Below are 12,380 nucleotides of genomic sequence, written 5' to 3' on the forward strand. Positions count from 1 at the left end.
CGCCTTGGGCCTTGGTGGGGGGGCGCACCAGCCCACCTGGGGCCGGTCCCCTCCCACACTTGGCCCACGCAGCCTCCTGGGGCTGGTGGCCCCACTTGGTGGACCCCCGGGACCCTCCCGGTGGTCCCGGTACATTACCGATATCACCCGAAACTTTTCCGGTGACCAAAACAGGACTTCCCATATATATAAATCTTTACCTCCGGACCATTCCGGAACTCCTCGTGACGTTCGGGATCTCATCCGGGACTCCGAACAACATTCGGTAACCACGTATATCTTTTCCCTATAACCCTAGCGTCATCGAACCTTAAGTGTGTAGACCCTACGGGTTCGGGAACCATGCAGACATGACCGAGACATTCTCCGGTCAATAACCAACAGCGGGATCTGGATACCCATGTTGGCTCCCACATGCTCCACGATGATCTCATCGGATGAACCACGATGTCGGGGATTCAATCAATCCCGTATGCAATTCCCTTTGTCTATCGGTATGTTACTTGCCCGAGATTCGATCGTCGGTATCCCTATACCTTGTTCAATCTCATTACCGGCAAGTCTCTTTACTCGTTCCGTAACTCACATCATCCCGTGATCAACTCCTTGGTCACATTGTGCACATAATGATGATGTCCTACCGAGTGGGCCCAGAGATACCTCTCCGTTTACACGGAGTGACAAATCCCAGTCTCGATTCGTGCCAACCCAACAGACACTTTCGGAGATACCTGTAGTGCACCTTTATAGCCACCCAGTTACGTTGTGACGTTTGGTACACCCAAAGCATTCCTACGGTTATCCGGGAGTTGCACAATCTCATGGTCTAAGGAAATGATACTTGACATTAGAAAAGCTCTGAGCAAACGAACTACACGATCTTTGTGCTAGGCTTAGGATTGGGTCTTGTCCATCACATCATTATCCTAATGATGTGATCCCGTTAGCCACGACATCCAATGTCCATGGTCAGGAAACCGTAACCATCTATTGATCAACGAGCTAGTCAACTAGAGGCTTACTAGGGACATGGTGTTGTCTATGTATCCACACATGTATCTGAGTTTCCTATCAATACAATTCTAGCATGGATAATAAACGATTATCATGAACAAGGAAATATAATAATAACCTATTTATTATTGCCTCTAGGGCATATTTCCAACAGTCTCCCACTTGCACTAGAGTCAATAATCTAGTTCACATCGCCATGTGATTAACACTCATAGGTCACATCACCATGTGACCAACATCCATAGAGTTCACTAGAGTCAACAATCTAGTTCACATCACTATGTGATTAACACTCAATGTGTTCTGGTTTGATCATGTTATGCTTGTGAGAGAGGTTATTAGTCAACGGGTCTGAACCTTTCAGATCCGTGTGTGCTTTAAGAATATCTATGTCATCTTGTGGATGCTACCACGCGCTATTTGGAGCCATTTCAAATAATTGCTCTACTATACGAATCCGGTTTACTACTCAGAGTCATCCGAATTCACATCGACGTAACACTTTACGACGAACTCCTTTTCACCTCCATAATCGAGAAAATCCTTAGTTCACTAGATACTAAGGATAAGTTCGACCGCTGTCATGTGATCCATTCCCGGATCACTATTGTACCCCTTGACCAACTCATGGCAAGGCACACTTCATGTGCGGTACACAGCATAGCATACTGTAGAGCCTACGTCTGAAGCATAGGGGATGGCCTTCGTCCTTTCTCTCTCTTCTGATGTGGTCAGGTCTTGAGTCTTACTCAATACTCACACCTTGTAACACAACCAAGAACTCCTTCTTTAGTGATCTATTTTGAACTCTTTCAAAATCATGTCAAGGTGTGCGTTCTTTGAAAGTATCATCAGGCGTCTTGATCTATCTCTATAGATCTTGATGCCCATTATGTAAGCAGCTTTATCCAGGTCTTCCTTTGAAAAACTCCTTTCAAACAACCCTTTATGCTTTCCAGAAATTTTACATCATTTCGGATCAACAATATGTCATTCACATATACTTATCAGAAATGTTGTAGCGCTCCCACTCACTTTATTGTAAATACAAGTTTCTAACAAACTTTGTATAAACCCAAAAACTTTGATCACTCCATCAAAGCGTATATTCTGACTCCGAGATGCTTGCTCTAGTCCATGGAAGGATCGCTAGAGCTAGCATACCTATTAGCATCCTTAGGATCGACAAAACCTTTCTGATTGTATCACATACAACCTTTCCTTACGAAAACTGGTAAGGAAACTTGTTTTGACATCCATCTGCCAGATTTCATAAATGCAGCTAATGCTAACATGATTCCGACGGACTTAAGCATCGCTACGGATGAGAAAATCTCATCGTAGTCAACTCCTTGAACTTGTGGAAATACTCTTTGCCACAAGTCGAGCTTCATAGACGGTAACATTACCGTCCACGTCCGTCTTCTTCTCAAAGATCCATTTATCTCGGATTTCATGGCTTCTAACCATTTGTCGGAATATGGGCCCACCATCGCTTCTCCATAGCTCGTAGGTTCAGTATTGTCCAACAACATGATTTCTCAGACAGGATCACGTACCACTCTGAAGTAGCACGCATCCTCGTCGTCCTACGAGGTTTGGTAGTGACTTGATCCGAAGTTTCATGATCACTATCATAAGCTTCCACTTCAATTGGTGTAGGTGCCACATGAACAACTTCCTGTGCCCTGCTACACACTAGTTGAAGCGACGGTTCAATAACCTTATCAAGTCTCCACCATCCTCCCACTCAATTCTTTCGAGAGAAACTTTTCCTCGAGAAAGGACTCATTTCTAGAAGCAATTACTTTTGCTTCCAGATCTGAAATAGGAGGTATACCCAACTGTTTTGGGTTTTCTATGAAGATGCATTTATCCGCTTTGGGTTCGAGCTTATCAGCCTGAAACATTTTTCACATAAGCGTCGCAGCCCCAAACTTTTAAGAAACGACAACTTAGGTTTCTCTAAACGGTGTCGTCTCAACGGAATTGCGTGGTGCCCCTTTTAAAGTGAATGCGGTTGTCTCTAATGCCTAACCCATAAATGATAGTGGTAATTCGATAAGAGACATCATGGTATGCATCATATCCAATAGGGTGTAGTTATGATGTTCGGACACACCATCACACTATGGTGTTCCAGGCGGTATTAATTGTGAAACACTTTCCACAATGTCTTAACTGTGTGCCAAACTCATAACTCAGATACTCATCTCTATGATCATATCACAGACATTTTATCCTCTTGTCACGACGATCTTCAACTTCACTCTGAAATTACTTGAACCTTTCAATAATTCAGACTTGTGTTTCATCAAGCAAATACACTCAGCATCTACTCAAACCATCTGTGAAGTAAGAACATAACGATATCCACTGCATGCCTCAGCACTCATTGGACTGCATACATCAAAATGTATTACTTCCAATAAGTTGCTCTCTTGTTCCATCTTACTGAAAACGAGGCCTTTCAGTCATCTTGCCCATGTGGTATGATTTGCATGTCTCAAGTGATTCAAAATCAAGTGAGTCCAAACGATCCATCTGCATGGAGTTTCTTCATGCATATATACCAATAGACATGGTTCGCATGTCTCAATCTTTTCAAAAACGACTGAGTCCAAAGATCCATCTACATGGAGCTTCTTCATGCGTTCTATACCAATATGACTCAAATGGCAGTGCCACAAGTATGTGGAACTATCATTACTATCTTATATCTTTTGGCATGAACATGTGTATCACTACGATCGAGGTTCATTTTAGGTGCAAGACCATTGAAGGTATTATTCAAATAAACAGAGTAACCATTATTCTCCTTAAATGAATAACCGTATTGCGATAAACATAATCCAATCACGCTCAACGCAAACACCAAATCTCGATGGTTGAGGGAGCATGCGATGCTTGATCACATCAACCTTGGAAACACTTCCAACACATATCGTCATCTCACCTTTAGCTAGTCTCCGTTTATTTCGCAGCTTTTATTTCGAGTTACTAACACTTAGCAACCGAACCGGTATCTAATACCCTGGTGCTGCTAGGAGTACTAGTAAAGTACACATTCATATAACGTATATCCAATATACTTCTGTCGACCTTGCCTGCCTTCTCATCTACCAAGTATCTAGGGTAGTTCCGCTTTAGTGACCGTTCCCTCATTACAGAAGCACTTAGTTTCGGGTTTGGGTTCAACCTTGGGATCCTTCACTAGAGCAGCAAACGACTTGCTGTTTCATGAAGTATCCCATTTTGCCCTTGCCCTTCTAGAAACTAGTGGTTTTACTAACCATCAACAATTGATGCTCCTTCTTGATTTCTACTTTCGCGGTGTCAAACATCGCGAGTTGCTCAAGGATCATCATAACTGTCCCTGATATGTTATAGTTCATCACGAAGCTCTACTAGCTTGGTGGTAGTGACTATGGAGAACCATCACTCTCTCATCTGGGAGATTAACTCCCACTCGGTTCAAGTGATTGTAGTACTCAGACAATCTGAGCACATGCTCAACGATTGAGATTTTCTCCCTTAGTTTGCAGGCTTAAGAAACTTGTCTGAGGTCTCATACCTCTTGACGTGGGCACTAGTCTGAAATCCCAATTTCAGTCTTCGGAACATCTCATATGTTCTGCGACGTTTCAAAAATGTCTCTTGTGCCACAATTCTAAACCGTTAGCATTACGCATTGAACTATCACGTAGTCATCAAAACGTGTATGTCAGATGTTTCGCAACATCTACAGACGATGCTGAGGTTCAGCACACCGAGCGGTGCATTAAGGACATAAGCCTTCTGTGCAGCAATGAGGACAATCCTCAGTTTACGGACCCAGTCCGCATAATTGCTACTACCAACTTTCAACTAAATTTTCTCTAGGAACATATCTCAAACAGTAGAACTAAAGCGTATGACATAATTTGCAAAGACCTTTTGACTATGTATGAAGTTCATCTGATTATTGAACTCCCACTCAGATAGACATCCCTCTAGTCATCTAAGTGATACATGATCCGAATCAAACTAGGCCGTGTCCGATCATCACGTGAGACGGACTAGTCATTATCGGTGAACATCTCCATGTTGATCGTATCTGCTATACGACTCATGTTCGACCTTTCGGTCTCTTGTGTTCCGAGGCCATGTCTGTACATGCTAGGCTCGTCAAGTCAACCTAAGTGTTTCGCATGTGTTCCGAGGCCATGTCTATACATGCTAGGCTCGTCAACACCCGTTGTATTCAAACGTTAGAATCTATCACACCCGATCATCACGTGGTGCTTCGAAACAACGAACCTTCGCAACGGTGCACAGTTAGGGGGAACACGTCTCTTGAAATTTTAGTGAGGGATCATCTTACTTACTAGCGTCGTTCTAAGCAAATAAGATGCATAACATGATAAACATCACATGCAATCAAATAGTGACATGATATGGCCAATATCATTTTGCTCCTTTGATCTCCATCTTCGGGGCACCATGATCATCTTTGTCACCGGCATGACACCATGATCTCCATCATCATGATTTCCATCATTGTGTCTTCATGAAGTTGTCACGCCAACGATTACTTCTACTTCTATGGCTAACGCGCTTAGCAATAAAGTAAAGTAATTTACATGGCGTTATTCAATGACACGCAGGTCATACAAAAAATAAAGACAACTCCTATGGCTCCTGCCGGTTGTCATACTCATCGACATGCAAGTCGTGATTCCTATTACAAGAATATGATCAATCTCATACATCACATATATTATTCATCACATCTTCTGGCCATATCACATCACATAGCACATGCTGCAAAAACAAGTTAGACGTCCTCTAATTGTTGTTGCAAGTTTTTTACGTGGCTTGTATAGGTTTCTAGCAAGAACGTTTCTTACCTACGTAAAACCACAACGTGATATGCCAATTTCTATTTACCCTTCATAAGGACCCTTTTCATCGAATCCGTTCCGACTAAAGTGGGAGAGACAGACACCCGCTAGCCACCTTATGCAACTAGTGCATGTCAGTCGATGGAACCTGTCTCACGTAAGCGTACGTGTAAGGTCGGTCCGGGCCGCTTCATCCCACAATGCCACCGAAACAAGATAAGACTAGTAGCGGCAAGAAGAATTGGCAACATCTATGCCCACAACTGCTTTGTGTTCTACTCGTGCATAGAAACTACGCATAGACCTAGCTCATGATGCCACTGCTGGGGAACGTAGCAGAAATTCAAAATTTTCTACGCATCACCAAGATCAATCTATGGAGTAATCTAGAAACGAGGGGAAGGGGAGTGCATCTACATACCATTGTAGATCGCGATGCGGAAGCGTTGCAAGAACGCGGATGAAGGAGTCGTACTCGTAGCGATTCAGATCGCGGTTGATTCCGATCTAAGCACCGAAGAACGGTGCCTCCGCGTTCAACACACGTGCAGCCTGGTGACGTCTCCCACGCCTTGATCCAGCAATAAGAGAGGGAGAGGTTGGGGAAGACTCCATCCAGCAGCAGCACGATGGCGTGGTGGTGATGGAGGAGCGTGGCAATCCCGCAGGGCTTCGCCAAGCACCGAGGGACAGGAGGAGGAGGGAGAGGGGTAGGGCTGCACCGAAAGAGAGACGTTCTCGTGTCTTGGGCAGCCCCAAACCTCAACTATATATAGGGGGGGAGGGGGCTGCGCCCCCTCTAGGGTTTCCACCCCAAGGGCTGGCGGCCAGCCCTAGATCCCATCTAGGGGGGCGGCCAAGGGGAGGAGAGGGGGGGCGCCACTAGGGTGGGCCTTAAGGCCCATCTGGACCTAGGGTTTGCCCCCTCCCACTCTCCCATGCGCCTTGGGCCTTGGTGGGGGGGCGCACCAGCCCACCTGGGGCTGGTCCCCTCCCACACTTGGCCCACGCAGCCTCCTGGGGCTGGTGGCCCCACTTGGTGGACCCCCGGGACCCTCCCGGTGGTCCCGGTACATTACCGATATCACCCGAAACTTTTCCGGTGACCAAAACAGGACTTCCCATATATATAAATCTTTACCTCCGGACCATTCCGGAACTCCTCGTGACGTCCGGGATCTCATCCGGGACTCCGAACAACATTCGGTAACCACGTATATCTTTTCCCTATAACCCTAGCGTCATTGAACCTTAAGTGTGTAGACCCTACGGGTTCGGGAACCATGCAGACATGACCGAGACGTTCTCCGGTCAATAACCAACAGCGGGATCTGGATACCCATGTTGGCTCCCACATGTTCCACGGTGATCTCATCGGATGAACCACGATGTCGGGGATTCAATCAATCCCGTATGCAATTCCCTTTGTCTATCGGTATGTTACTTGCCCGAGATTCGATCGTCGGTATCCCTATACCTTGTTCAATCTCGTTACCGGCAAGTATCTTTACTCATTCCGTAACTCACATCATCCCGTGATCAACTCCTTGGTCACATTGTGCACATAATGATGATGTCCTACCGAGTGGGCCCAGAGATACCTCTCCGTTTACACGGAGTGACAAATCCCAGTCTCGATTCGTGCCAACCCAACAGACACTTTCGGAGATACCTATAGTGCACCTTTATAGCCACCCAGTTACGTTGTGACGTTTGGTACACCCAAAGCATTCCTACGGTTATCCGGGAGTTGCACAATCTCATGGTCTAAGGAAATGATACTTGACATTAGAAAAGCTCTGAGCAAACGAACTACACGATCTTTGTGCTAGGCTTAGGATTGGGTCTTGTCCATCACATCATTCTCCTAATGATGTGATCCCGTTATCAACGACATCCAATGTCCATGGTCAGGAAACCGTAACCATCTATTGATCAACGAGCTAGTCAACTAGAGGCTTACTAGGGACATGGTGTTGTCTATGTATCCACACATGTATCTGAGTTTCCTATCAATACAATTCTAGCATGGATAATAAACGATTATCATGAACAAGGAAATATAATAATAACCTATTTATTATTGCCTCTAGGGCATATTTCCAACAGTACAGCCCCTCGAGATGTGGTTGAGACCGCCGCAGCGGACGCACTTGGTCGGGTTGGGGCAGTTGCGTGAGATATGGCCGTTGTCTTCACCACAATTGTAGCAACATCCATGGAGTTCCGCCGGGAGGGTCGGGCTCCGAGGCCTAGCGGAGAGGAGCCACCCACCTAGCGGGCGAGGGGCCGGCGGCCGGTGGTCCTTGTGACTGCGGACCTGCTGCCATGGCGCATCCTCCCCACCCCGGGCCGGAGTGAGGGGCAGAGGGGGCTGGGACGGGGCCACGACGATGGAGCGGACGCGGGGGGGAGGCGGCAGATCCGGCAGTTGGGGAAGCCGCGCGGGGCTGGGGCCTGCTGAGGGGGACGAGCAGGCGGAAGGGGAGCCGGAGAGCTGGACGCGGCTGGCCATGTCGCCGGAGGGGAGGGTGGCCGCCGGAGCCGGAGTGGCTACCGGCGCGGACGAGGAGCGCTGCGGGAGGAGCGCTACGCTTCGGGAGCAGAGTTTTCTGTTTCGTCACAAACCCTTTCTCTCTTCTCTCTCCTCTTCTCTTTCCTCCAACTAATAAGCACTATATATTATGATATTCCTTATAGCCTACTTAGACTACCCATAGTGGGAGTAACATAGGTAGTAACATCACACGTATCTAGATAAAATAGATGATGTGGCAAGCAATAAATGAAGAAAGAGAGGAAAGTGGTAACATAGCTAGTTACTAGTATAGTATGAGTAACATCACACGTCTCAAGGCAAGATGAGTCTATAGCCTAATAAATGAAGTGTTGCATGTTACTACACATATGTTACTCCCTACTATAGGGGTAGTAACATAGACTAGTAACATATGCATGTTACTAGTCTATGTTACTACCCATTGTGGCTAGTCTTATGTCACTCTATTGTACTTGCTCTATTGCATAGTATCATAGAGTAGCTAGTATCATATGTAGTACTTTATTTATATTGTCATGCATGACACATAGTAACATAGCATTTATTATGATACGGTTTCATGATATGATACTTAACCCTCTCTTTCTCCATTTAATTCTATGACAGCTCATCAAAATTGCCTGGTTGGCATGCATGATACTAGCTATGATACCCCCTTACTATCAGCCTGGCAAAGAAGGTGTACAGATCATTTGTGCATCGCTTTGTGAGTTTTCATCCGTTTGTTCGAGAAGCGGGGAGAAGTTTCAAACATTTCGGCCGCGAGGTGCGGCCACTGGCGTAGGACTAGTTGGTATTTTAATTACAGGAAATTCAGATGGAGTTCGGACATCATCAAAATCGATGTGTGCCCGTGGCGTGCTCTCACAACCCCGTGGAAAAAATTGGTAAAGTTTGGCACAAGTTTTGATGACCGCTCCTTCCAAACTGGAGCATCTCACATGAAGGATCATGGTTTCCAAAAGGAGACGTGTCAATTCAAACTCCTATGGCCGGTGACTTCATCGTTTGGCCTCATAAAAATGTCCACGGTACGCAATCACCATTATACCACGGGTTTGATTTTCTGGTGCATTTTAGGTATCGTTAGCTATATTTAAGACATTTTTTGAGATTAACATGCATTTTATGCATAAAAATAAAATTACAACCGGAACTGCATGTGCTGTCGAAAGGGATGAGGATCGCCGTTCGATCTGGGAGCATCCAATGGTGCAGACGTACGATCCGTGGGGTTTGGGTTCTGGCCAATCAGAAAGCACGACTTAGATCGTGGGCGGGGTGGCGGGGTTTGGTCGGCACATGGCTTTCATCAACGAACCGTGTGCTATTCGCAAACCAGATTGCATATTTTTGTTCACACATACTGTAGTGAGATCAATTGAGTGTGCTACCTCTATGATATAATAATAATAACAAAAAACAGTTCATATTCATTGCCTGAGCTGACAACATATCAAGGTCAACACATTAACGGTTCTTACATCAACAGAAAACCGGGCATAACTCAAAAATTCAGTACACGCGACAGTTTTAAATTGAACGAATTAAGTTGCAGGGTAGGCATAAAGACTATAGTCTTACGGCTTAATTCCCATCTACATGGGGGAACTGATCATTAAGTTGACCCCGAATGAACTTGGGGTTTTTGATGATTTTACGCTGCTTTGTTACACAGTTGCATGATCCCTTGGCTGACAACTCATCAAATTCATCGTACTCGTCCTCATCGGCAACATCGTCGACACCCAGTACCCTTCTCTTCCCATGCATCGCTAAATGGAAGTTCTTATGCAAGGGGTCTTCCACAAAGAAAAACTGGGTAGCATCGCTGGCAGGAATGAATGGGTCCGCGTGATATGCCATCGTTGTCCTGTTAACACAGGTCTTTCTGTACTCATCAATCCTTACCTTACCAAGAGGGATCCATGCGCACCTGAATAATGCCACCTTAACTTTCACATAGTCAAGCTCCCAAATCTCTTTGATGGTTCCATAGTATACCCTTTTATCAGCTTCATTTCCAGTCATGCATTCTATTCGAATAGAGCTGTTCTGATACAAGGTCTTCTGATCACGTTCCTCAGTGTATAACGTGTATCCATTTATGTCATATGCTTGGTACGTCAACACCGTAGGTGATGGCTTTTGCGCCAACCACGTAGCAATGTCATCGATGGATCCTTGTGCCAAAGGATTCTTCAGCCATTCGGCGTAGTTCTTAGTGTGCTCCTTCATCTCCACATCTGATGAAGGCACCATTGGTAAGAAGCTTTGGCGTATCTCCGCCAAGTGTTCTTCGGCATAAGCGATGAGAACTGGGCTATTAAGCAGTACCGTCAAATGGGCTTTCTCTGCCAATTCTCCAGGTGCAGCCATTTGCGTGCCAGCAAGGACCGGCTTACCTTTCAGCCTTCCCTCGTGGCGAGAGAGGGGCAAACCTATAGGTCTTTGTTTCATGTATTCGGTGCAAAACTCAACCACCTCCTCCGCGGTATAACCTTGTAGGATGCTTGCCTCTGGATGGTTTCGGTTCCGAAAAAAGCGCTTCAGTATTCCCATGAACCGCTCGAAGGGATACATGTTGCGAAGAAACACAGGACCACAATACTTTATCTCGTCGACAAGGTGCACAGTGGAGGTGGACCATGACATCAAAGAATGACGGTGGGAAAAACATCTCTAGGTTGGTCAATATTCTTGCAATATCATCTTGCATATGATCCAACTCTTCAGGATTTACAACTTTCTGCCATAGTTGGTTGAAGAAATCACAGAGGTCAATGAGTGTGTTTCTTATCTTTGTCCATCAGATTCCCGATGGCCACCGGGAGGATTTGTGTCAACATTACGTGGCAATCATGTGACTTCATGCGTCCCAACTTCATTTTACCTGAGCTCACATCCACGAGACTTCTAATGTTTGGCAGATCCTTGTACCCAATCATATCCTTTTTTGGGCCCTCGAAATCTGCAATCATAGCAGCAAAATCTGGCATATCAAGATCGTCGTCATCTGCGTCGACGTCTTGGTTTTCTAGTGGGTGTTTCGGCTTTCCGGTGTTCCATTGGTAGCTTGACGCCTCTGCCCAGATGCTAGATTCAACATCCATGTGACACTGATCGGGGTTTGGCATCCTGCTGCCCTGGGTATCTTCATCCATGACCTCCTCTTTATCATGTCTGGTCCAACGTGTATATCCACCCATGAATCCCCTAGAGACTAAGTGCATCTAGACATCTACAACTTCATGTGACTCTGTATTGGCACAATCAGTACATGGACACAGGATGTAATCCGCATCACCAATTCTCCTCTTTGTACTTTCAGCCAAATTCATGAACTCTGTCACACCAATGATAAAATCTGCGGTTTTCCGATTCTTCATCCATCGAGATCGTTCCATCTGCAGCACATGAATGGTAATTAAAAACAAAACAACAACATTAATACACAGATTAACTGCTGCCCAAAGATGCATGCATAAATCACAAGGTTTTATTTTCATAATTACTGAGGGCGCTCCATGTTGTCATCCAGACGTGCAATGACAAAATTTAATGGCCAGTCAATTTACACGCAGAGTACTAGTACAACACTACCCTTAGGAATTGAATACCTTAATTAAGCCACTCACGAAAAGAATACCTTAATCAATTGGCCGTGCGGCGACCTCCACCCAGCAGACAGACAAGCACAATGCAGTGGCACGCCGAGACAGCAGGGTCGAGGAGCAAAGCTTAGTGCGGCTGCCGCCTGAAGTTCGACCTCCACTATCCCGCCATCGACCGCGATGGATGTGCTCGAATCACGCCGCCGCCGACCTCGATGGTTGAGCTCCTCCTATCTCCTGCCGCAGACCGAGGACTGACCTCCTATGACGTCGCCACCGCCCACCGACTGAGGATTGACCTCTTCTCCG

Source organism: Aegilops tauschii, chromosome 6, assembly GCF_002575655.3.
Source record: "Aegilops tauschii subsp. strangulata cultivar AL8/78 chromosome 6, Aet v6.0, whole genome shotgun sequence".
NCBI classification, from domain to species: Eukaryota; Viridiplantae; Streptophyta; class Magnoliopsida; order Poales; family Poaceae; genus Aegilops; species Aegilops tauschii.